This window comes from Bombus vosnesenskii, unplaced genomic scaffold, assembly GCF_011952255.1.
Source record: "Bombus vosnesenskii isolate JDL3184/JDL3185 unplaced genomic scaffold, Bvos_JDL3184-5_v1.1 scf7180000013267, whole genome shotgun sequence".
In the NCBI taxonomy this organism is placed as follows: domain Eukaryota; kingdom Metazoa; phylum Arthropoda; class Insecta; order Hymenoptera; family Apidae; genus Bombus; species Bombus vosnesenskii.
In genome coordinates, this window is record NW_022882927.1 from 3,811,590 (window position 1) to 3,839,463 (window position 27,874).

Below are 27,874 nucleotides of genomic sequence, written 5' to 3' on the forward strand. Positions count from 1 at the left end.
GTCGATTCGGTATCAGAATTATCACTGTATTTGATACTCCGAACTATGAAGCTATACGAAACTATTTGTGGACAGATTTGCGATTGTATATGTCGTGAAATGTATAACGAAGCTATGTTTGCATTCTGACTGGAAACTATTTGAGACTGTGACGAATATTATATTTGCGTTTTGGAATGGAGCCTGGAAAAAGTACGAAAAATATAACTTTTAAATTGGAGAAATACATACTACGTAAATGCATGATCCGAGTACTGGAAATCAAACATAGTAATCTAATTTCCATTGATTTCTCGATTATAGTAATTGTCCGAACACGGTCGCAAAAAATACAGTCGTATTAATAATAAAAATCCTGGGGACGAATCAGCACTGTAAATTTGTAGAAAGAGGGGAGAAGGAAAGAGGATAAGTTGACTTCGGTTAGAAAAGTTCGGCTGCGGGACGGTATCAAAAACGTCGCACGTCAAACTCGACGGCGATTAATCTTAGTCTCGCGCAAACATCGATCCGACTTTGTAGAGGAATACGTAATGTCGAGTTGCCTGAGTGGTTGATGTCCTCGAAACTTTGCGCCGAAAGCTCGCCAACTCTTTTAACGACCTGCTGACTCCACCTGTCTCATATTTTTCTAGCTTTTTCGTTTATATACGTATACTATCGTTCATAACTATCCAAGCACTTTAATCAATTTGCGATAACGATAGTGAACGAATTAACGATGAATTAGTAATTAGAAGCAACGCTCTCACTACCTTTTTACGCAATTAGCCGACTATACATTCAAACTACTTGTTAAATGATATAGCAACGACATATTTTACTTACAACATACGTATACAAATATTATTTTGAACAGTCCTTCTGATTCCTTGTTATAATCCAGAAACTTGAATATAATCAACAAAGGTACAAAAAGATATCAAAAGGCTCATGCTTTCTATGCTTAATCGCTTAAATAAATAGATCAAACGTTTCTTAAACCAAAATTCCATCTTTTTAATTAGATCGATAAAGATATGAATTCGCATAAATATCCGCAGCTTGATTACAACTTGTTAATGATTCTTCCCTATTTATACCCATAGAACGTATCATGCAAATTTTTTTCTATGAAAACCTACCCCGAGGACATCGTGCACGAGCGACAATTTCATATTCTGTTTGCTTAATATTCAAAAAGACGTTGACTTAACGTTCACTTCGTGGAATTCGAATCGAATTCAGAGAGCCACGAGCGAATCCTCGGCTAAAGAAACGGCGAGTCCATAAATCCAAGAGGAAAGCTCTTAATATGACTCGTGAAGCTTTATATACATAAGCAGTTGCGTCGGTGCGTGCGCGCGAGTCGCATCGGCAAAAATGGCACAGAGTACACACGTGCTACTGGAAAAGTGCTTACACGCGCGCCAGTTCTTCCGCCGTTACATTTCCCTTCCATACTCCAGAGAATAAATTTCATTCGAAATTGCGCGAGCAGATAGAACGCGAGTTCACGGCCATCAAAGGGATCTCGTTGCGCGTCCGAATACGTTTAGTATTCTCTTTGCATAAGTGACGCTTATCGCTCTTTTTCCTCGTCTCTGCCCGCTCCCTGTCCCCCCTCATTTTCCCACCGCTATATTTCTAATTTCCCATTCTCTCGCGTTACCAACAGTTCTATCCATTCGCGTACCGATGTTTGCTCCCTTTTCCGCCTCTATCTCTGTCCCGATACGGTTTACCGTGTACATTATTAGCCAGCCCTTGTCGACCCTTGCCAACTACTCGTTTCATTTCTCTAATCTCAAGACACTTTTTACTAACACGCGAAAAGGTATCAAACGATTTCGTGCACGCAAACAAAACGTTTAGTTGCTTGCAGTTGGAAATCTGTACATGAAATTTGTTTGTTATGGCTGAAGTGGACGATTATTCGAGATCAAAGGTTACTATATTAGGTGAATTTATGTAAATGAGGTATTTTTGCAATTTTCCAACATGTTCCACTTCATTGGAATTTCACCTCGCTACATATTTCTTAGTTTAACGCTGGATCTTTATGGATATTAAACAAATAATATTAGTGGACTGGCAAGTTTCAAGTTGAAGGTGACAGGCTTCTCTTTTACAATTTCTCCAATAAATTATCGCTCCTCTTATTTATTATAAATAATAAATGTTTCACAAACGCACATTTATCTTATTGGCAAGTTCGTCGCAAGACTGTTTCGCGTGAGAATTTATTAATACTGATAACTCGTAACGGAACTTAAGTGCGAGAGAATGCAAATGTTCGCGGGTATTAATTAATAATAGTATAAATGCGTTTTATGATGATAGCTTTTAAGAGTTAGTACTCTGTTTTATACTCGCAACTGAAATTGCTGGTTCAGCCGATTACCTGCAACTGCTTTTGTTCACCACGCCAGCTGCACGTACTGATTTAATATTCAGCAGTTTCTGTGTCTCTGAAATCCAAATAGAGTTACTCCGCGCGAAATTTTACGACCCTTTTACTGCCACGTCCCTATTCTACTCGTCGGCTATGACACGCTTCGAACATAAAGAGGTTTCGCGATACGCACCAACGTTTCTTTCCCTGAGAATCTCTTCCGAACGAAAAACAGCCACTTTTATTTTCTATCGCGCTTTAAATCAAGTTTTCCACCTTATCTTTGTCTAACAAACTTTCTGCTCGTGAATGAAGAAAACATTACGCGGCAACGATTACATTCAGCAAAAAGCTTTCTTTTTTGTGGTGGCTACCGCAACGGGACGCATTTTGTTTGAGATAAGAGGGTTGGGGGAAAAAAGAGAAAGTTTTGGAAAACGTATGACAGCCGCGCACGAGTAGACTGCTCGAAATTAATCCGCCTTGCAAAGAGATGAAGCTTACGGTCGCGAGGACATGGCAAAGCGGATGAAACGGGCGGGAACCGCTTCATCTCCGGTGTAAAAGCAATTCACCTCGGTGCATGGAACGTATGTACACGATCGTGAGGAAGGAAAATGTTACCGTGCCAGTCAACATTTCAAAGGCGTTTCGCTCTCGTTTTACGCGATGAAATCACGCAATGGAATGATACGATGCACTGGCTTTCCAACAATCGTGCTGTTCGAGAGATTATTAATCAGCTGCGTTGGCTAATAATCGAAAAGTGCGTATAACGAACTTGCTGGTGCAAGCAAGCTATGACATATGCAAACTATTTTTTTGCAACAAAGAATGCGATCTTTTTAGTTGTATACGCAATCGTTGAATTTTTCCGAATGAACATTTCTTTATATATTTTCGAAAATTGTCGACTCCAATATTTTCACTCTGATATGTCAAAGGCATTGAATTTTGGTAATTCCGTTTCTCAGTTAGCTCTTCACTCGTTAAGCTCGAGTAACGATTCGCTAATTATCGAGTATAATTATCTTTGTAGAGTATTTAAACAGGAAAATGCGTCACTATGCGTTGATTTAAGAGCCAATATCGAACAGCAAAAACTGGTTAATCAAAAACACCACGGTTCTCGATGCAAACCGCGGTCTCGTTTCATAAACGCGGAATAAAAGATAAAACGAGTAAATGGTATCGACACGGTATAACAACTGGTAGCGGCCGAATATTTTCGTAGGATTTTTCACCGGTTGGGGAAAGTAAAACGAATAATGATTTCGAGAAGTAGGTCAGCCGAAAAAACGTCATCCACCCCGAAATCCGCAATATACGAGACGATGCACAATTTATTCCGCCTACCTGAAATACGAAGCAACGACCTCGCCGCCCCCGGCGAATTTATAATCGCGCTATCTACCTGCGTATATTCTTAAGCCTCTTAAAGAAATTGCACGTGACACGCATTGTACGTTAACGTTTAGGGTTATATTCGAAACATCGTGTCGCGAGGCTTATCCTCGCAAACATCCGTCCATTTTGCGTAAGATCTAAGACCAAAGTCTAGAAATTTGTTCTGCGCTATTAACCGTTCCTTTGCCTACTAATCCGAACGTGGACATCGTACATCCAGAGATTCGTTAGTCACCAGCGATCGCCGTGTCTAAAATAGTTTCTGTCATTGGTTGACTACGATGGATGTTTCCGATGTTCCCCTCCCGAATCCAACTACTTCCGTGAACAGCATCCATCTCGGATCGGTGACGGGGGAAATAATCTATCATCCGACGGGCTTCCACTTGCTACACCTTCCTGTACACATAGACACGCCATTCGCCAACGTAATGAAATTGGAACTTGCGACGGTTTTTTGGCTGGGGAATTCTAACGAAACGACGGAATTCACTTTTCTCGATGAATGAGAAATTTCGCCGATAAAAAAGCCATTGTAGGAGGAAATAAAGAAAAGAGAAGAAGTTAGTAGAGCGATAAAGAAAAGTAGCTTCTTAAACTATAAAAATAGAATTCCAATAGGAAGAAGTATGATAAAAGCGGACCCTACTAAAAAAAGGATGTGCTTCGATAAAAGAACAAGAATACTCGAAAGAAATAGCAACTGCAGGAATAATAAAAATGTGAATCGAGATTGAATAGCTGAGGTGTAGTTACGCAGTCTGTAAGTTTACAGTCTTCGAATGTCAAGATTCTTGTCTTCTCGTGTTCTAGCAATTTACTTATTCAGACAGGCAAAATGTGCAAACTTTTGTCTCTTGACGTCAAACCGCTATATCGTAGAAGCTGGTGCACGTGCACGGCCGTATCGGTGACACTGAACGCCATTACGAGGCTCGATCCCCTTTTTAAACTTTGATGATTGCGTTATGCGTACAGCGCGGTGAAAAAGTTTAGAACCTATTAGAATTCCAAAAGAAATAGTATCTCCCTTTATTATAAATAAATCTTTTGTAAGTGATATTAACATTTTATAATATAGCATCTTATATTTATAATATGTTCCAACTTTACTTTGCAACCGTAGTTAATTATATTTGGAAATTACGCTTCTGGTTATAATGTTCTTATTTCTGAGAAAAAATTTGCTACATCTAAAAACAGAAGTGCTGCGAACTTCCGAACGAAACTTTGTTCGTGAGTTGGCTGTGGTAAAAAAGGAACGAGCCACGAATTTTGCATGGAATCGCGCGAAAGGGAAATCGCAAAGCGTTATTTTAACATAAAGATGATCGAAGCACAAAGCAGGACGCGACCGTGAAATGAAAAAGAAATTAATAATCTCGGAAAAGCCGGAAGAGAAATCGAGGGGAACCGCGGAACGGGGCTAAAACTGAGAACGAGAAAGAGGGTGCAGAAGCGGATATTGCGCGAGATAAAGATCAAATTAACCTCGTGTTCCCGGCCACCAACGAGCCCTTCAGAATTCCGCAAGCTTTCTAACGGACAGCCTAACATTCTGTTAAAGGAAACCGATGATTTTACATCGAACTTCTGACCTGAACTCCTTCTATGAATCTCCTAACGGGCGTCAAAATTGCCGTTATCGATCGTCCTTTACATTTCCACAGTGGATTGCATAATTAATGTAATTACGTTAGGTTTAGAAGAACAAATTAACCTCGTCACATAGAGCAGACAATTGCAGAGAGACGACCAACGAATGCATAGCAGTAAGAAAAATATTAAGTGACTCGAGTGACAGATAGCTAATTAACTAAATTAATTAGATTATAATTAATTAGATTAAGAAACGGTGGCAAATGTTAACTATAACACATATAAGTGATCCGAATAGAGATACGCTTTCATACTGTGAATGTAAGTCAAGTCCAATTTCAAAACCAGTCGACTATATAATATATATGATACAGCCACTGCTAAAGGTATTTACGTATATTTCTATTTCCCAATGAAGCGATTTTTTAACAATTTCTACATTTCACTCTCGTTTCATTCATAGTATCAAATTTCTTCTCTTTTCAAACGATACAAAATTTGATATTCTTCTAATCAATTAACGCGTAAATGCTATCGCGAGTACAATGTATCGCAAGTGTCTTTCGTAGCCGCTGTAAAATAACAATAATACGTCAGTCGTACGGCTAACCCGCCAATGAAGCGAAACTCGTTTATCCAAATATCACAGAAAAAACATTTGCAACCCTTCGCCATTCGTCACCGATCTCCTACCTCGTTTCTACGCACGAGGCTGCAGAATATTCTACGAAATCTCACGAATCCCCTATCTTTGGTCTGTTTCAGGTGAGAGATTTCGACAGGTGCATTATCATGGCCTGATGGCAGGCGAAGTAGCGTAAGTAGAAAACAGACTGTTCCACGGGGGTCAGAGAAAGGAAATAAATCCACGGTTTAGCGGTAGGGAGGAAAGTAGGCTAAGCCCTGGAATTTCAAATCGACGCTTAGAAAGAGCACTTTGCGGCTGGCCGTGGAATAATGCCGGCGTTAGCCTCCCGACGCTGCGCGTTCGGGGATCGATGGAGCCTCCGAATGCAGATTAAGCAATCTACTAATGAAATCTCGGGTGCGACGCGCACCCCAGTCACCCCTATGTTTATACGCCGCTCGCTTTCCGCCCTCCAGATTCTTTAATCATACGCGATTAATGGCTCCTATCGGACATCTCTCGCGAAGTTAAACAGATTTTCGACAACCCATGTTCCACGAGTGACTAACCGCCTCTTTTTGTCGATCGACAGTTTTGTCTATGTCAATTGAGAAAGAAGCTTAACGTTTCGAGCGTCGATTCCCCTTTACGTAACAGCGTGAGATGAAGCGATGATTGTCCATGAATACACACTGACTGTAAACAGTCTGTTGGAAATTTCTAGCGATAGACCGTGTAATTCACTATTTGTTCTTGTTTATAGTCGATTTTCATGATTCTTTTCTTTACACCACCGAGTGTGATACAGTGATAGGTGTCCATAAATACACCGAGTATAAGCAGTCTGTTGTAAACTCGGAACGACAGTTTGCGAGTAACTAAGCGTCTCCTTTTGTCGATGGACGACTTTGTCGCCGGTGGTTAAGAAAGAGCTCGAGGAGATCGAAGCTGTAAGATCTCCGTGTGAATTATTCGAAGAAAGAGTTCGACGAATGAATTTACATTTGCGGAAATGTTATTAGAATGAAGTCCAAGCCTGGCCACTGGAACAACAAATTTATTTTCACGACTGATCGTCAGGACGTTCAACGGGTTAACGAAAAACGTTGCGAGGTTCTTCCATTTACGATAATATCAGAAATGTCGCGTGGTATCGCTTCGTTTCGTAAGTTTCACGAGGGATTCCGGGGAAATCGAAATAGGATGCGTGGGTGGTAGCTGAGTTCTCTTGGTTGATATAAAAAATGAAGAAGATCCGCGTTCCCGGGAGCGACACGACGCTACAGGGGTTAGAGATCGCTAAGGTTAGACGAAACTCGTAAATGTCGCTTCGAGAATTTAGAATAGGCAGATATCGGGACAATTTAGAAGGACGGTATATATATATAAGATAAAGAAGATAAGACGGAACGTTTCGTAAATATTCCGCTTTCGTTCTTAAGAGGGGAACGAAGAGAAATCTGGTTAAGCTTTGCTTACCGTCTCGCCAAATAAAGTGGCCCCCTCTCGATCGTCCACCGTAACAAACAAGGGGAAGGTTAGCCATCTTCTGGTAGTGTAAACTTCGCGAGATACGCGTTCCACTGTGAAAAATCGAACTACCATTCTTTGCCGAGATAAACAGTAACGCAAGCGTACACTTACAAGTCAGTCGAGACTGTTACAAATTTAACGCTGCTAATGTAGATAACGCTGTTATTAATATCACTAGATAATACTATTATTCTAATGTAAAATACCGTCTAAAGCGATATTTGTCAAAGCTTTTTAACGAATGTAACTGACGAATATGCTAATAGTGGCTTGGCAACTAAGTGATTGCGGCTTTTGTCGATACCATCTAATGACAAAATCCGCAATCACTTAGTTGCAATCACCCAATACTTACGATTGACAGTATATTTCCGCAGCGCCTAAACAGTCGGATCTGGTAGAGTAACGGGAATAATCGCAATGCCAAACTAACCAAGCACGTGATAAATCACGCCAATACCGCTGTAATTAATGGCGACTTATGGCGTATATCTCGCGAGCCTCTGCCCTCTATCCTCTACATAGCTACGTGTTACGCGAAGTAATTCTCGGCGACCGTGTGCCAATGTAATCATTCGATTGGTATTTGTTACAGGCATACGTAATACAGACTTAATTATCGGCAAAGTAACAAACGCTATTTCCATTGCCGATCGATCGCTACGTTTTTCAGACAACACCGATTCGCTGGTTTAGAATGTACAGGGTGTTTCCTATTGTTCTGGTCAAATTGTAAGAGCGTAGTTTACGATGAAAATAAGAAGATAGCTTTATACAAAGTTCGGATCTAGACGTTCTAAAATAACAGACAAATATCGAACGTGGCCTGAATATGCGCACAATAGCAGATTCTGGATCGGGTAGTGCAAAGGATAAATCGTGTTTACTTTATCTCCACTGCAAACAACCACGATTGCTTAAATGCTCAAATCCTCATTACCAGGCTGCGGATGCTTATGCAAATTCGTGTTTTTACAACGGGGGCGAATAGAGGACCTAAACAGTTTTATCTACTAAATATTATAATGAGTGCTAAACTTAGCATAGTTCGTACACTTTTGCATATTATACACATTCCCTTGAGAATGATTAAGATCTACAGTCTATCCGTTATGATATGTCGTCATCGTAAAATCTCAACATCGATGTAGCCTGGAAGTTATTAAACGTTGCAAACATGAAAATTTTACTAAACATCAGGGACTACGTTATTAATCCACTGTGTTAATTCGCCCTAAGTAATTAATTTTGCACTATATTACGATCTCTCGTACTTCGTAATGACAAATTTCTTCCCATGTATATTATTTCACTCTGCGCTGGGTACTTGATTGCAAGTTTGTAACAAATCGATCGAGACAAAACGTTAAACAACATTTTTTTTTTTGCTTATACATTATGATTATACAGTTCAGCCGGAAAAATAAGAAACACACTGTGTATGCACAGTTTCACGAGTGAATGAAGGACACAGAGGGTATCGCACGAATTTAATTCCTGGAATGTCTGACCAACGACAGGCTGTTCTACTGCGCGCATGTTACCAACACAAATCAGATCGTACGGCTGATTTATTTGACAGGGCGTTACTAGTCAACGGATCGTGTATTTTCAAACTATTTTATCGTTCCAAATGGTCACTATATAGAAACTACACGTTGCCATTATTTCACGCTATATCATAAAGCGTGCAATAAAGGACAAAATGATACGAATACTACAAAAGAGAGTCATGATAATTTTCTGATTTTAATGTCACTTTAAATAGAAGAATTTCACTATTACGTAACTGAAAATGCAAATAACATATTGAGTCCAACGATGTGAAACTTTTCAAAATATTCTATAAATTTATGAATTTTTACGAAAGGAACAAAGGTACGACTATGTTGAGAGAAGCAATATTTCGATATCTTTCGATATTGAAATACCAATAACGATTGTTTTTCGTAACTTTTGAGGGGAATGAAAAAACACGCGTTTCATTCTAATGTATTGCAACATACCCAATCGAATATAAAGACAATTTTTCTAATACGAGATCGATTAACAACGTAGCGAGTCTCGAAAATGTTTCCCTGTAAAAAATAGCAAATCTCACTTATCTCTTTCTCTGCAGTGCTCATATAAGTTTTGATTTCAAAAGTGGACGAGTAAATAAAGCATGTGCTTTGTCATCTGGAGGATCAATTTACATTGACATCTACATCGTGCTGGGAAAGAAATGGGACTGGGTAGACGATAGCAAGCTGTGCACACCGACCGCAAGAGCGTCACGAAACACGCGATAAATCACTCGCAGAGTAACGTCGTAATTAACGATGACTTATGGACTGGCTCTCACGTCGGCCATATATATAATACGCGGGCAATTATCGCTAGGTACACCGTACTTTTCATTCCCTACGTGCAGCGCTTTGGCCTAGAGAGAGAAGAGAGAGAGAGCCATTTAAGTCAACGCCGCGTCGTTTCGCGTTGTTCTCCACGACTGACGAAGTTTTCCGGTTTCCGCTAAGCGAAACCGGAAAACTTTGTGCGATGTGTATCGTCGCGATTAGACGTATGGAACAAATTGAAGGGGGAGCCGTCTGTGATTTAATTTAAATATTAAAAGCTTCGTCTCACGCGAATGCAGCGTGAGTTACATCGATACGTTCGACCGCAAACTGTCTTACTTTCGCGTCACGTTGATAATCGATCGTTTGTTTACGTGTCGCAATCTGGCAATTCTTCGAAACGAATACGAACTGCGAGATAGATTTATTTTGTGTAATTGACGCCAGAAGAAATTACACCAATATCTTTATAATACGTCAAGAAACTTGACGCGTCACGCAACGGAAACATTACCAGTTTTCATGAAAGGCTTGTAATTTATCATGGAGATAAGGGCGAAAATTATCATGAAATTGCGCAATTATTGGTATTAATTGCACCAGATATCACCTACAAGAGATAAAAAAAACGAAGGCCGCGTCGAACTTAAGAAACGAAGAGGACAACGCTTTTTTCGTTAAACGTCTACCGTGCAATTAAACTTTACTCTCAGAAATAATTTATTTGCGTATTTTCGAGCTACAGTAAATGCTTCATATTTCTGTACAATAAGAAATACGAGTATTTAAATCGACCCCTCCTACACAAGGCAACATATTCACAAGTAGTTGCTGCGTCCGAATATTAATGCGAGTATACCAGGCATAAGAGAGAATTTTCATTTGCCTGGCAGACAGAGAGTATCGTATGCGCGAAGAAGTTGCATATATCATTCGCTCGAGTTTGTTTTCTTTCTCGTTTAGCTTTGTACACAATTCTTCTTTCGATGTGTCTGCATAAAAAGAAGAAATGGGGGGAAAAGAAGGGGAATTTATTTGGTTTCAATTATCGGTTCATTTCTGCTATTCCGGCTGTTTCCACGTTCCCTTTTTTTTTCTTTCTCTCTCTCTCTCTCTTTTTATCTCTCCGGCGAGTCCATCAACGCGGCAATCCCATCGTCTCCCTTAACTCGACACCAAATTAATTATTAGCGGCAGTATGGCCGGTATTACGGTAATGGCTCTCGATAAAGCATCAAACACGGAAACGGGAGACGTAAAATGAATAATGAAAAACAACCCTCCATTCCTCACTCCGACGGGCTCCCTTCGATTACCCGTTGAATTATTCAAACGCAGCCGAAGCCAGCAAGAAACGCTCACACGGAGGCGTCCCCAAGTCCTTGTTTCTTTTAACTTCCATCCGTTCGATTCGCGGTTTTCGCGATGCGACCTGCTACGTAATCAAATGTATTTTTATCATCCGAATCTTCTTGCGCTAAAAGCTGCCGATTAATAATTAAACCGCGGACAGTTTGTGCAATTTTATATTCTTACGAAGATGACTAAAGAAATACATTATAATGACCATATAAGTAATTTTCCTATTCAAGAGTCGCATAATTTTCTGTTTTGTAATTGCGTATATTTCTATTGTTTATATTTCTATTATTATCTTGTGCGAGTATGAATATTTCTGAAATTCCTTTTTCACGTTTTCTACGTTTACCCGTTGGAAATTCGCAATGGAAAACTTCGTTGAGGAGTATCAAATTTGTTAATATAACGCCACGGTGTTTATTAACAGTAACAAGAGATAACTTGTAAAATACATATAACGAATAATATTACTTCAACTATGCGCAAGATGAGATATTGTTTCTATCTATACGTTGGTCGTAAATTGCGATTTGCACACGATTATGGTGCAAATTCGGAGTTAATTTCGTATAATGGGCTGTAGCCAGGATTAACTCGTTAAAATTACATCGTATTGTTGTTTAATCGAATTTAAAAAGAAATCTGTCGCGAAATTATAGTGCGTGCAATAACTGCCACGTTGTATTTATAATATTAAGCAGAGATTGTTATTTTCAGAGGTATTTTTCACAGCACTTTAGCTTCCATTTTTAGAGGATTTACGTCCACCTAACAAATTATTTTCACTTTTAATTATGCCATATTGAAATCCTCCTGTTTAATCACAGAGTGACGTGAAAATAAAAAAAATCGATGAAAATATATTTGTCGTGTTTTTCTCTCGCGATCTTCACATAGAACACTCATCTTTTTCAAAAGTTTCATCGAGGCCGCGCTTCTTCACGCTGAAATAAACTGGGCCAAATCGGAACTTTTCGTCTTCCTTTCCTTTCCGCGGTAGTTTTCCGACGTGAAAACGAAGAAAGCAACTTGGGTCGGCGTATTTAAAGAGGAGATCTATAACTAGAAACGAGAGGGTTGTGCCGCTATCTGGCTCCGATCCAAAGATCCTTCACTCCTTGGAAACTATATGTATACGATACCGCATCGTTGTTTTTCTCAAATATTTTACATTCGATCGAAGGAACAGAACGAATGGAAAAATGGTTGTATCGTAAAATAAAAGTCAAAAGATACTCTGGAAATATTAAACCGAGCAATAAATTCACACTCACAGCGCTCTTAAAGGTTATCGTTTTCACGTAAAATTTATCTGATTAACTTAATAATCGCGTTTTTTTAAAAATATACATTCTTCAACGAAGAATTAAAATACGTGTATTTTTATATTCATTCGACGATTTTTATTAACATTCTGGTTAATGAAACTGCACTAATAAAGCAACGTATTGTAGTATAGAGTGGTGGAAAGCGAACGAACTTATTACTCGATCCAATGTGAAGGAAAGCGCACCGATGATCTTAATAGCAGCGTACGTGCAACCAGAGTGAGAAAAAATATACGTACAAGTCGTGGGGAGAAGCGAAATCGAGGCCAGGAATTTCACGAAAACGAAATGACAGAGTGTGTGCAGCAGCGTGAAGCCGTGGCAAAAAGTGGGAAGCGTTTGGCCCGCGTCCAGCAGCCGTTCGCAATAGGAAAATTACCCGGGATTACGTTGAAATTCATTTCTCGCAAGAAAAATCGCCGTGCGTTAAAAGCCTCGGACGATTATTAATTCGGGAGAAGTGTCGTGCTCGCGTGCCGACCCGAAAGATAAAAGGGGAAAAACGACGATATAGTACACGGTCTTTGGTCGTTTGAAAACATTGAGAAATGTCTGGGCGATAGATTTTTTTCACTTTTTCATATATATAGTGACTCTTGAAATATATTAGCGTTTATCACGTTTGATAAACGATAACAAAATATTTGAACGTTTATCACGGAAAATTGTTTAGGAATATATTATGTGAGCTATAAATTAGTATAATTTCATTAGCGGCGTAACGATACACGATCATCGCGATCATATCGGGAAAATTTGCGACCAACCTGAAATAATATTTCAACACCACCAATAGATATGGAAATCAACGATAAAGCATCTATCGTATCGCTATTAAATACGATCGCCATGGAAAATCACGTCAAATTTGAGGAACTTTTAATCTCTGAAATCGTCGCACGATACGATATGCTGTCGTTTCGTTGCACAGTGTATAATATAACAACTATTAAATACGATCGTATTAATTAAAGCGATTTATTAAATACAACGAATTGTACGCTCGCCATAAATATCTTGCAAACTTCTACATATATACATTTTCATAGCCCAATGTTTCTTTTAACCAATATAATTATGACACTCGTGGCTCATTAGAATGCTAATGCAATCGTAAAATGAATATTCATGGCAAGTTTTTATAAACGTTGAAACACCTTCGAACCGATGTACGTGTTAAAGGGAATGTCGCGTCGCTACAACGACACAGTAAAACTTTTACGATAAACGCGAGCGTACGATTATTTACAACATCGTAAAACGCTATCTAGGTCAATAGCGGATAATCCATCGGCATTGACGCGTGAGTGGATAGAATACAATTCTTTGACCGTTTCGTTGGCGACATTATTTTCGAATATTCGCCCAGTCTCACCTTTCATCACCAGGCACCATACACTTCACGCTCGTTTCGGCCGTTCGTTCTTCCCACGATATAGAGAATTATTAGTCGCGATAGCATCGTGTTTACTGGATGAAACGAGCTTCCGAAAATTCGTAACTATAAAGTAGCACCGGACGGTACGAACAATGATGAAATAACGCGTCGCAACGATAGCAATTAAGCGTACGACGTGTTTACCGTGAGATGAAATTTATAGCAATTCGACGATCCGTGTACAATAATCTACATACAGGAGCCACGAGAACGATAAACGCGTTTATCAAGCCGACGACTCAAGAGATGTTCCCCGATCGTGCTTAAACATGCCAGCCTGTTATTAATTCGGATTACGCATTAGCGAGCTTGTACCGTTATTGGATCGAGTGCGCACGATCTCACGACCTAGACCTTAATCTGGTTTAAAGAGCGCGTCCCGTGCCGCGATCGACAACGTTTCTGTCCCCCTAGCCTTGCTCGACATCGTGTTCGAGCTTCTAGCTCGATATCGATTTTATTACGCCTCTTTCTCGTTGTTACGAGTCGTCGTTCAATCTCGAAGAATTGGTCTAACGTGTCAAATTCTACGCGTGTCCATCGATTCTTCGTGCTATTCTTGAAAAATCATGGAAGACGAGCGACTTAGAACCTGTATATGTATCAGGTCGTCCGAAATGTTTCTTTCGTTTTATAAGGAAATAATGGATGCACAACATTTTCCGTCTAAAAAGACATTATCTTTTAGATTTAAGCACTAGATTCAACTAGAATCAAACATACGATAAACACTTATTGAACACGACATTGTACCACGCCAGAAAGATTTGCTTATAATTCTCAATGAGAATTGATTGTAAAATTCATGCAAATAAAAAAGAAAAAATATATATTTTCCATTTTATATTATTTTATCGAATTAGTTACGATCCATTTTGTTCTATCAAACTAAAGATCACAACGTTCGACAGATTAGGTTTCATGTTTGTATAAAGATGCGTCGTTGTAAAAGACGTGTCTGTAAAAGAAAGACACTTTCCGGACAACCTAATACATGGATAATAAATGAAAACTACTTACCAAGAACATGACAAATTACGCACACTTCCCGTCATTTGTAGGAAAGCTTTCTAAAATGCAATATTCGTTTCATTGAAGTTTTGCTAGTGTACGAATACTCGTTTCGTTGAAGTTTTATTAGTATGCTGGTAATCATAGGATTCGTTAGTTTTGTATTAATTCATTGATTAGGGAAGATTAATCGTTCCATTGATTTTATACAAAACACCTTCAACTTGTATTTTCCCTCGTAGCAAGTTCTTCTTCGCAACTAGTTCACGGTAGAACAATTTTTTCAGCTTAAATGTGTCGAGCTACACTGTCGAGATCGTGACGTAAAACACGCAGTAAGTTTCTTAACTGTGGACGAAATATAGTAAACTTTGAACTTGAAGCGTCGGGACACGTGTTCACGGGGATGGAAATCGCAAAACCGTGAGACATTCAGAGCGCAAGAACAGGGTCATTCCGGGTTACTCGAGCGGCGAATCTTCCGGGCAAAGCGGCAAAACGTAATGAGTTCGGCTTAATCCGTAGGACGGCCGCGTTTGAATAAAGCACACACCCTCCCGGCGAGAAGCGAGAATTAATTTCCCGAATAATAATCGGATGAACTTGGCCCGTCTACGTCGTAGCTCCGCGGAACGTCGAAGAGAAGTTCCGGTGTCTAAAGGGAGAGAAGTTTCACGACGCCCGTCTCCTCCGAGGGAACCAATACCGGCGACGCCTAACTGCAACGCTTCTCTGCCTAAACCTACCGCAACTTCGCTAATCCACGCGGATGCAATTTGAGGAGGTTCGCCTGCAACTTGCCACGCGCGACCACTGACTTGACCGAGGCGCGGGTTAAAGACGATTTCGCTGTGTACTTTTCTCGGACTATCTATCTTTAATCTATCTATCTTTAATCGGAAATAATACAAATTTTCGACCTTTCAATTGTCGAAATTATTCCTATTTGTCGTCGAAATACAAAAGATGTTTATGCGTCTTCGTTCTAGTCTTGAGGATATTTCGAAGATCTTTGTAAACGGACCTAATATCGAATGTAAAATTCAGATTGGAAACCTATCAGGTGTATACGAATGTATGAAATCCCAGGTAGACAAGACGATCGACAGAAAACGTTGAATAAAAGATTCTTCTTTAAAGCTTTTGAGACAATGGAATTCGAAAATTTTACGAGTACACGCGTTCAAACCCTTATTCTCTTCGAAACGAAACCGTAAACCGAGAAACTTTATTCTACACTTTCTAGGAAACGTATTCCACACGTTGAAAAGATCAAGATACACAGAGTCGTATTAAATAATATTTTAAACGCCTGGAGAAAGAAAATGTGTAGAACGAATGACGTTATTCTCCTATTCTTCGCAATTTCTCAGCTGTCAGCTGGGCAATAGTCTGCAGAAGACGTTCGAGAGGCAGAGGACAAAGTGTAGGTCGGTATGGAACAGACAGCTGATATTTTTTTTTTTTTCATGAACGAACGAGCGGAGATTACTTGGCGAATCAGCGTCGTTCGATGAACCAAGATTTAATTCCTTGACCAGCGAACCCGTAATCGGTGCGGTCCGGTTCGTCGGCCAAACTTTCCGACGTCGAAACGAACCGAAGTTGACCAAAAGGTTAGTGGGTTGCCGATATCCTGAACGCGAGACAAACTGCAGTTTGGCTTTATCGCTTCGCCTAACTCGCGTTATAGCACCTCATTCGTCTTCCGTTCTCGGCTTCTTTATTCGTCGACTTTTGGCGAACGATCGATAAGCTCCTCGTGCGCTATCCCATCAACATACTTAACAGATGCTTTCCACTTTCCGCTAGTCTTTGAAAAAAGTATCGCGTTTCCATCGAAAAGCGTTTATTAACGAAATCCATCAGGCGAGATGTCCACTTTTATGTTTCGCTGGCTCACGAAACTATTCCCACGTTTATCGTTAGCACAGAATTTTTTCACGAATATGTTACGTGCGTTGTATGAAATTTCTAGAGATTTTGGCGAATTTAACGAAACAGGATTCTCGGAGTTACAATAGTAGAATTGGAAATATACGTAGAAGTTACGAGATGTTTATCGCAAGCATACACTTAGAAAATTATCATACGGCATGAATAATGGCATTAAACACGCAATTCGCGTTGAAGATGGTCTCGCTACATATCGCGTTTCATCGATGTAGCGAACAATTGACTGTTCAAGCACTGTGGCGATGTTCGCGAAGCGTGTGCTTCCCATAAATATCTCGTTACTTTTATACGTATTTTCTCTTCTATATACATCTCGAGCCACTGTCTATTTTTAACGATACTCTTCCACCTAATTAGTGCTTCTAATCTTATATCAGGAAACTTTGTAAATTGAAAAGAATCTTTCTCGTCCGATCCGTATCTTAAAGGCTCGACGGATAAACGATGATAACGAACTTTTCTAGAACGTTTCTTTCATAAATTTCACGAAAAACTCGGGGCCGTAACTTACCTCGTTCTTGCAGATGCCGATAGTTCACTGCACATCGATCAGTCTCTTAAAATCAATTTACGATACGATGACGATGATGATAGAAGAAGTGACCCAAGAGTATGCGTATGTCTGTTCTATCGTCCTTTAACTCCTAACGGGAAACGAAGATTGCCTGGGGAATCAGCTAGTAGAAAAAGACGATATCTCGACGGCACGACGCAGTGTATTTTGAAACAGTTGCCTGATCGTGGAAAAGATCATAGGCTTAATCAGTTGCTTACTCTTCTTTTTTTTATTCATTTTTTCTTTGAATTTCTTCGAGTTTCTAGATAGCAGGATATTCTTTTAAATCTTAAGAATCAGAGAAATATCGTTTATCTATGAAAAAAAAGTGTTTGAATGAGATGGATTTTTTCTTCTTTGAATAATAATTCTTCTATTCATAAAAGATGATCTTTAGTCATAGACTTTATAGGAGGAGATACCTAAATTTCGCGATTGAAACACTACAAGAATATAATGAAAATCACAAAATCCATAGAGTATGAGACAACTCGCTATATTATTTTTTATGAGGAGAAACATTCGCCTCTATCGTTCAAGAATCCTGAGTACAAATTATCTCAGTTAAAAAAATGTTCATAAATAAATAACAGGTTGACGAAGAACCCGTAATTATTCAGAAAGGAAAAATTACGTAATATAAATAATTGATCAGAGCTATGATTTAGCCGGGTCAGGCGACCGTTCTAAAATTCTGCACGACGCCGACGTTGCTCTTGTCTCATTCGAAACGGAATAAACCCGTTTCCAGCCGTGAAAAATAACGGGAAAAGCGATAACCGTTTCCTGCGTGAAAAAATTGCGAGCATTCTGCCATCGAATTTGCATCGTTCCGTCTGATTCCTCTCTAGAAAATTTCAACCTTCCAACTTTTCCGAATCGCTTCTGTCGATCGCAGCAGCATCTGGACGAAGTTGACCGCGTTTTCGCATCCGGATGATTCGGGGAATTTTCCAGCTCGCGCATTAAGCGAACTGTATTGTTTCTGCGAGTCGAAGCTCGTTCAAGTTTTATTAATTACGAGGCCAGGGTTCGGTTACTGTTCAACGAGGCATGTCACGGATTTGACGGAAAACGTCAGCCCATAAGATATCGTTAGGAAAGTTGGTAAATCCGTGTTCCCGGTGCTCCAAGCTGCGAGCCGCTAATTCATTGTAAATTTATACAATTAACTCGGCCAGCCTGGTTTCCTGACGTACGATACTACGCGGCAGTGCCTCTATGTTTTCACGGGCCTGTCAGCCCCGATTTACTCGCTCCCACTAGCTCTTTTCTCCGAGAGAGGAGGAGAGAGCGACTCTCGCGAGCCAGCCCAGTCCCAAGTTTAATCCAACTCCTTGGATCGCTGATGAACAGACCGGGGATTTCCCTGCAGCATTTAGCTCTGGCGAGCAGTATGTCTCGCGAATTGAATTTACCATGGGCAATAAGTTAAATGACGCGTATACACAAGCTCGCCGAAGTACTCCAACACTTGTAAACAACACTTACGTAGATATTATTATGTCTTGTCCGAAACGTTTTGAAATTTCGTTAGATGTCCGACTACTCCGATTATATTGCTAACGTTTGAAATAAATCTGGAAATACGTATACGGACATCTAATGGGTATAATAATCTAACGATACGAATATGTAAATAACTAAAGATGTAATTAAAAATACGATAGACATAAATAACGATAGCGTTCAAAATTATTAATATAATTGGTGAGATTTTTATTACGACGTTGAGACCCCAAGACCCCAAACGACGATTAATAATTTCCTAGATTCTCAGGTTCATCTTCTTTTTCTCTAAGCGCAGTAAGTATACATTTTCGGATTTGTTTCGTCTCGTCACGTCGCCAGTGCGATTTTAAAACGTTTGACGTAATACGAATATAAGAGTTTTCTATGGTAAATGTTCAAATGTGTATTTTCGCGAGTTAGCGTGAGGGAAGATAGAGGAAAATTGTTATTAGCCGAGATTACGTACGGAAACTAGCAAGGCGATACGAAAATCGGCGAAAGCAATAAAATTTTGTATGCCCTATTACGAGTGAAACGGTGGAAATTATTATTTCGTTATTAAATCGTACTAAACGGACTCAGGATAGTGTTTGACACCTGGCGAGAAACAGCCAACGCAAATAATAATTCGCTGAATTCCGGGCGAGACATTTAAAGCTCGTATTGAGCGTGTACTGCGACAACTTGAAATTCAATTAGAAACTTACTTCGATGGTGAAACAGTGTAGCTAGGTGTGTTATCCCCGGTTTCTGAACTTCGGTCAATTGTAATTGAGAAATCTGAAATAGAAAATTATTATTAAAATATCTATTCTTTGAAATTTGAAGAAAATCGGATGTACAATCTCATATTTCGTTTCAAGACAACATTTTTCCCTAGTGAATTTTCCAGATCGTATTTTAAAAGTATGCCTGTCGTAATACCAAATTATCAAGACTGTCAAGGTATTGCTCGTTTTTACAGTTGTACCTCTGATTTTTATAAAATTTCGTCAACTTCAAAATTATTTTTGAGACGCGTACATCTTCGTAACAAATTATCTCCATCTCCGATCGTGTCGCATTAAAATACGATCCCTCGATCAGAAAATGACTTAAAATTTGTAAAAGTACACCTTAGAGTACTGTTTCGATCATTCGCGGAGAGACGCGATCGCGAGATATCACGTCAACGAGAGTTGTAAGTTCTCGTTACGATTGAACTATCGACGCCACGAACTGATCGATTCCCTTATTTCGATTATGATAATAAGGGTAGTTCAATGAAATCTCACAGAATCAACACAACTGAATTAATGTTTATTGCACAACTTATTAACTAGAAAATCTAAATGGAATAACAAAAGGAAATGTGACAATGTAATGCGCGATACAAAATATGTGTAGACTGTTTGGCTTCTCGAAACGTTCTGATTCTTTCTGGAAGGCGACCCCCACTACCTTCGGATCACGCCACCGTCTTTTACGCCAGATCAAATGACGGCCACGAATCGACGTTTCTGGAGGTCGCTCTGCTTAATGAACCATGCGCTTGCCACTACAATGTTTATTTTGCCGGGCAGCCGCGACGATCCGTCTGTGACATTATAGTGCCGCGACCGACAGTGAAGAATATGATCTATGGCAAGCCGCATGGCGTAACATCCTCCCCCCGTTGAGAGGGTACCGAACAAATTAGCGAGATGTGGTTGAAGTTCCCATCTTAGTTCGTCTCGGTGGCTAGTTGTTCGGGTTTCTCGAGATCGGGTTGAATTGGCAGTGGGACAAGCCTTTTGACGGCCCGATCCAAAACGCTCTTTGCCGTCTGAACTGTAGCTGTCCGGATGACACCATCGGCGCCTGGATGAACCTTGATAACTCGGCCCAGAGGCCAATGCATGGAGGGAACGTTGTCCTCTCTGAGGATGACGATTGTGCCTTTTTGGATGCCGTGTCCACCCTTGCTCCACTTATTGCGGTTGGTTAACTCGTTCAAATACTCCTTATGCCAGCGGTTCCAAAAATGCTGTTTAAGCTGTTGGATATGCTGCCATCTGGAGAGTCGGTTCGATGGAATGTCTCTGAAATCTCGATCACGTAAGCACATTAGTGAATCGCCAATGAGAAAATGTCCGGGAGTGAGGACTAGGAGATCGTTTGGATCGGTGGAGATAGGAGTTAGCGGGCGGGAATTGAGGACTGCTTCTATTTCTATGATAAGAGTATTCAATTGTTCAGAGGTGAGTAACTCGTTGCCGGCTACACGCCTGAGGTGGCGTTTAAATGACTTCACCGCTGCTTCCCATAGCCCGCCGAAATGCGGCGAATGAGGGGGAATGAAGCGCCATTCGATTTGTTTGTCGGCTAAAAATGCGGTTACTTTTTCCTTGTGATCGTCCGATTGTAATAAATCGTGAAGCTCTCGTAATTCGTTGCTTGCTCCTCTGAAGTTGGTGCCGTTATCAGAATGGATGGTGGAGCAATAGCCTCGTCGAGCGATAAATCTGCGAAGAGCGGCGATGAAGGCTTCGCTAGTGAGATCGTCAACGAGCTCGATGTGTACCGCTTTAATTGCTAGGCATACGAAAATGGCTACGTATACTTTTATCTGACGACGGTTACGATCTCGTTTTTCCTTGATGTGGAACGGCCCGCAGTAATCGACGCCGACGTTTGTAAATGGGCGAGATTCCGTTACTCGCGCCTCCGGCAGATTACCCATCACGTATTCTACCGGCGGTGGTTGAGCGCGGCAGCAGCGGACGCAGCCTTTGATCGCCCGCCATACTTGACTTCGACCGTCAACGGGCCAGTATCTTTGTCTTACTGCGTATAACGTAGCCTGCGTTCCGGAATGCATGTGGATCTTGTGCTCGTGGTCTATGATGCGTGTTGTAACGGATGACTTAGGTAATACTATGGGATGTTTCTGGGCGAAGGTCATCGACGAATGACTGAGTCGACCCCCGACTCGCAATATTCCTTCCTTGTCTATGAACGGATTGAGTCGCGTGAGCTTACCCTTTATCGCCGCGTTCCGATCTTTTTGGAGTGTGCGAATTTCCTCGGAGAAATGGATGTTTTGCAACAATTTTATCAGTTTATTGTGCGTTATGCGTAATTCAGTAACGGTTAGGGGTGCCGCTCGGTTCCTTTTCTGTTTCCAACGGAGGCAACGAGCTATGATTCGTATCAACTTGGGCCAGGATGAATACCTTTGCAACAAACAGTAATCGGGGGGGTTTGTGGACAGACAAATCGCCCCCTTCTGTTCCGGTACTTCAATTTGCGGTGTTAGCGTCCATGTCGGCCAATAGCCTTCCGACTGGTAGAGCCATGCAGGACCGTGCTGCCAGATGGTTGGGCGCAGAAACTCTTCGGGTGTTTGGCCGCGTGATATTAAGTCCGCGGGATTGTCGTCGGTAGGAACGTGGCGCCAATCACGGATGCTGGTTTTTGTTTGAATTTCGGAGACTCTGTTAGCGACGAATGTTTTAAGGGTGTGAGGTGATGTATTGAGCCAATGGAGGACGATAGTGGAATCGGTCCAATAGATAGTTCGAGTAATTTTGTGTGATAGGGCTTGTTGTATTGTCGACATCAGGGACGTAAGAAGGAGTGCTCCGCTCAGCTCGAGCCGAGGAATGGTCTGGCACTTGAGTGGGGCGACTTTCGATTTTGCGGTTAAAAGTTGGGTCCAAACACGGCCGTTGGTGTTAAGGGTTCGAAGATAAATACAGGCTCCGTAAGCCTTTTCGCTGGCATCGCAGAAACCATGCAGTTCAATTTCCATTGCGGACTCGATTATTGCCTTGCGTGGGAACCTGACGTTGTTTAATAAGGGTAATTGGGCATAGTACCTTTCCCACTCTGTATGTAACTCGATCGGAAGTGATTCATCCCAATCGATTTTCGACGACCATATTCGTTGAAGTAGCATCTTGGCCCGGACAATCACCGGTGCGAGCAGACCGAGCGGATCGTAAATTTTTGCAATCTCCGAGCTGATGATTCGTTTCGTGACTCGAGACGGCGTGGGTTTGACTTCGACCGAGTAAAGAATAGAGTCGTCGGATGAATTCCATAACACTCCCAGCGTCTTCAAGGTTTGCGAGTCGCCCAAAAAATGTTGGTGATTTGTTTCTTCTAAGGAGAGTCCGTGTAATAAGTCATTATCGTTTGACGCCCATTTTCGTATGTTTAAGCCGGCCAGTTGAAGTAAATTGGTGAGTTCTGTTCTGAGCGTGAGGGCTTCGTCCTTCGTTTCAGCTCCGGTGAGAGCGTCGTCGACGTAGAAATCCCGCTGCAGTACCTGTGCTGCACGTGGAAATCGATGTCCTTCGTCCTCTGCCAGTTGCTTGAGGCACCGAATAGCTAGATACGGGGCTGCGGATAAACCGAACGTTACAGTGTTAAGCTCATATGTTTCTGTTTCTCCACTCGCGCTGCGCCATAATATCCTTTGATATTTCCGATCCTCTGGTCGTACGAGGAATTGCCGATACATTTTCTCGATGTCGCCGGTGAGTACGTATTGATGAGCGCGGAATCTAATTAATATATAAAATAAATCTTCCTGTAACTTGGGTCCTGTGTGAAGTGTATCGTTTAAGGAGGTTCCGGTAGTGCTTGGTGCCGATCCGTCGAAAACTACACGGAGTTTGGTGGTTTGACTCGATGCTTTGGTCACGCCATGATGGGGTAAATAGTATCCGTTGTCGTCGGAGTGGTTGTCATTGACCTTCGTCATGTGTCCCAACGCCAGGTATTCCTGTATTACCGTTCGATATTCTGATTCGAAGCGTTTGTCGCGCTGGAATCGGCGATTGAGTGAGGCGAGTCGTTTACTCGCCAGCGTTTTAGAGGATCCGAGTGACTGAAGCTGATCGTTGAAAGGTAGAGCGACGATGTATCGTCCTTCGCTGGTGCGTCGGGTGTGGGCTTGGAAGTGTTCTTCGCATCGTCGATCTGCGTCTGAGATATGTTTAATTGAGGGTCCTTCATCGATTTCCCAAAACCGCGCGAGGTCTGCTTGTAAAGTCGTCGTGGATGTGTGAAATATGTTTGTAGCGGTTTGGGAAGTTGGACTCCCCCCGATTACCCATCCGAATCGCGTCTTTTGCAAACGCAGTCCAGGCTCGTCTGGCTGCGTGAGGTTGACTTGTCCCACACACATCGACGCGAGTGTTGAACCTGAGCTTAATAGTACATCTATCGGAGCTGGTAAATGAAATCGTGGATCGGCCAATTTGAGATTTTTTGGTATCTCAAGTGTCGAACGATCGATGGGTTCGCTGGGAATTAAGGTTGATATGATTGGAATGATAAGGAACGTTAATGTCCGCGTGTATGTACCGTCAGTGGAAGTGATCGTGGCCGTGATGTGTCGCTTAGAGGTCGTTGTCAAGGTATCTAGAGCTCCGATCGGGACCGAACATTTGTTTTGCCTTATCCTTAACGATTTTGCTAATTCCTCGGTAATGAAGTTCATACTGGATCCGGTGTCGAGCAACGCTCGACAACGGATTGGTTGCTGTTTATCATTCAAAATATTAATCTGCGCTGTGATGACTAGATCATTGGACAGTAATTCGGATGCTATTGGTTTGATATGTTCGGTCATGAACGGAGTCGTCGATCGTCGGCGTCATTGGTTGTGTGTTCGTTTGTCACTGGGCGGTGGACTTGCAGACGCGGCTGTTCGTGGTGTTTCCGATCTGTGGTCTGTTGTGTGCCTTTTGCGACGAGTGGGTGATACGTAGGGTGGCAAAGAAGGTGTTGTGGATCGGCTATTTGATGGGGAAGATTTCGGGCTGGACGTGCTGGAACGAGACCCTGAATGGCGTTTTGTCCTATGCAGCATTGTATGATGTCGTTCTCCGCATACGCGACATGATCCTGCGAAACAATGCTTCGTTGTGTGCCCTTTCCCGAGGCAGTTGAGGCATAGTGATGCCCTTTTGACCTCCCGAATGCGTTCGCGAAGGGATTTGGTTTTGAAGGTGTCACATCTCCAAATGGGGTGTGGTCCTTGACAGGTGGGGCATGTTGGAGTAACCTGTGTCGCCGTAAGTGCATGCCCTCGTGATGCGCGTTGACGGACAGGAGTAGTTTGTTCCGGTGATTCTCTTGTTTGTCTGACTGTGGTGATCGGTCTGGAGCTTCGTGCTAATCTCTCTAGGAAGTTTAGTAAATGAATGTACGGAGGCACCTCGTTATTGGGCAGCGTCATTTCCCATTGCTTTTGGATACTTAGTGGATGAGAGGATGATACTTATTTTCGAGAGGATGAGGCTGTTGAGCATAGCACTGGAATCGGGGTAGGATTCTCCTAATTTGTTCAATGCATATATGTGTTGTTTAAATGTGTGGACTAAGCGCCTTAATTCCGTTGGAGATTCCTTGGTTATCCTTGGATAATCAATTATTGCCATGCAGTGACTGAAAGCTGTGTATCGTGGACATTCGAAACTTTCCTTGAGAACGGCAATAGCCTGACTGTAGTTTACATTACTAAGGGGTAACGCGTTTAAACAATCGGCTGCTTCTCCTTGCAGGGCGGACTGCAGGTAATGGAATTTCTGTATGTCAGTGAGACTAGGATTTTTATCGATTGTGGAGGAAAAGGTATCATAAAACGTGTTCCATTTTTCTAAGCTTCCGTCAAAGGTAGGGAGCCGAAGATCTGGTAATTTAATGGATATCGGATTTAAACTTGCGGATGATGCACAGGTTGGAGGGTTTATGGATGTCGACGGCGAAGCTGTTTGCGCGTTCCTCAGAAGATTTTGTAGCCTTGTGTCTACCGCGACGTACTGATCCCTTATTTCGAAGCCGCGCGCTTGTTCCTCCTCGTCCAATACTTCTAATTCGAGTTGAATCGCTTCGAATTGACTCGCAACTTCGGTCAGTTGTTTCTCGTAATTCTTTAATAAGGAATTTTGCTGACTCTCAGATTGCTCGTACTCGTCCAGTCGATTCGATAAATATGTGAATCGGCCGCTACAATAGCCTCGTCTCCGACGCAGAGAGATGAGTTGGTCTTCGCTCGTCATCGTTGCCGAGGATAGGAGATGGTTGAAATAAGGAACGAGCTTACCTTACTGTCGTGCGGCGTGAGGTCGCGTGTATGTTAAGTTGTGAAATTCGTTGCGTTGATGATTGTCCAGCTGCGACGGAAGGCTGCGTGGTTGCGTTCCCTTGCCAATGGGATGTGCTTCTTCGAAGATGACGCGCCTGACGTCACTGGTTTCGCTGTAGTGGTTTTGATAAAGTCACGTGGCACTGTGTGGTCACTGGTAAGTGCACTCTTCACTGGCACGTGATCCGGCTCGAAGGACCAAAATGTTTCGATCATTCGCGGAGAGACGCGATCGCGAGATATCACGTCAACGAGAGTTGTAAGTTCTCGTTACGATTGAACTATCGACGCCACGAACTGATCGATTCCCTTATTTCGATTATGATAATAAGGGTAGTTCAATGAAATCTCACAGAATCAACACAACTGAATTAATGTTTATTGCACAACTTATTAACTAGAAAATCTAAATGGAATAACAAAAGGAAATGTGACAATGTAATGCGCGATACAAAATATGTGTAGACTGTTTGGCTTCTCGAAACGTTCTGATTCTTTCTGGAAGGCGACCCCCACTACCTTCGGATCACGCCACCGTCTTTTACGCCAGATCAAATGACGGCCACGAATCGACGTTTCTGGAGGTCGCTCTGCTTAATGAACCATGCGCTTGCCACTACAATGTTTATTTTGCCGGGCAGCCGCGACGATCCGTCTGTGACATTATAGTGCCGCGACCGACAGTGAAGAATATGATCTATGGCAAGCCGCATGGCGTAACAAGTACTATATGAAAATTATTCTCTAACACAGAGCACTTTAAATAATTCCAGTAAACGCGATCCACTGTAAACGCAATAATTAATACACAACGATGAAGAACAGATCTGGCGATAAGACAGTAGATAGGGAGAACGGAATAGGAAGGCAAGTAGAACGAGACGCGAATAGTCAGCCTCGGCTGCGTCGGCTGTAACTTTCGCCGATTCAGCGTGGATCGAGCAACAACGTTTCACGAGAAGACAGAGGAGGTCGGTTGTAATTGGTAGCTGATGTCGCGGCATCGAACGAAAACCGGAGACGTTTTGTCCCTGATTGAGCGAGTCGCGCCTTCGTGCTCGTTCATTGTGCATAATTTCTCGCGTATTGTCGCCCATCAGCTGCCATTGTCTCGTGGCCGACAACTAGAGCCGCCGATTGCTTTGTAGTCGAGGTGACAATCGAGAATACAGCCTGTTCTCCGTTTCCATCGTTCGGGTAAAGTGGCGCGATTGTTGCTTTATGTGCCTCTGTTGATAATTGTCTCTCCTTTCGTTTCCAGTTGATCCGCTCGAAGGATCTACGACGCGGCACGGCCAAATCTCGCGTAGGCAGAGTAAAGAGTTAGTTCGAGTGAAGAAGCGGCGGCTCGAGTTTCCTTTCTCGCGCTTCTTCGCCTTATTAAATTAAAATCCGTTCCCTAGAAAGGTGTCTGAGAAGATTCTCCATGGTTGCGAAAGCCAGTGGATTTGGCAAATGATGTCACGTGTGATCTCGTATCAGGGAGCTACCGTCGAAATCCAATTGAGAGGCGCGGGCAGAAGCAGGTCGATCGTTGATATCACGCTAGCTGGGAATTTCCTGAGAAAGATCGCGCTCTTCCACAGCGGAATTCGAACGAACGGGCCGGTCGGTTGCGTGAATCTAACTACGTTTCCGGTTACCATTGAATTTCCTAGCCGTTGAATAGCTGCCACTGAATTTCCAAGCTCGTGGGCCGCAGCTAACAATGGGAATG

The 27,874-nt window shown here is 41.9% G+C and overlaps 1 protein-coding gene across 1 annotated transcript in view; it reads left to right on the plus strand.

Moving 5' to 3' along the window:
* LOC117230620 (complexin) overlaps positions 1-27,874 on the plus strand; it is a 322,043-nt gene that overhangs the window by 213,880 nt on the left and 80,289 nt on the right. The gene's annotated exons all lie outside the window — the stretch shown is intronic.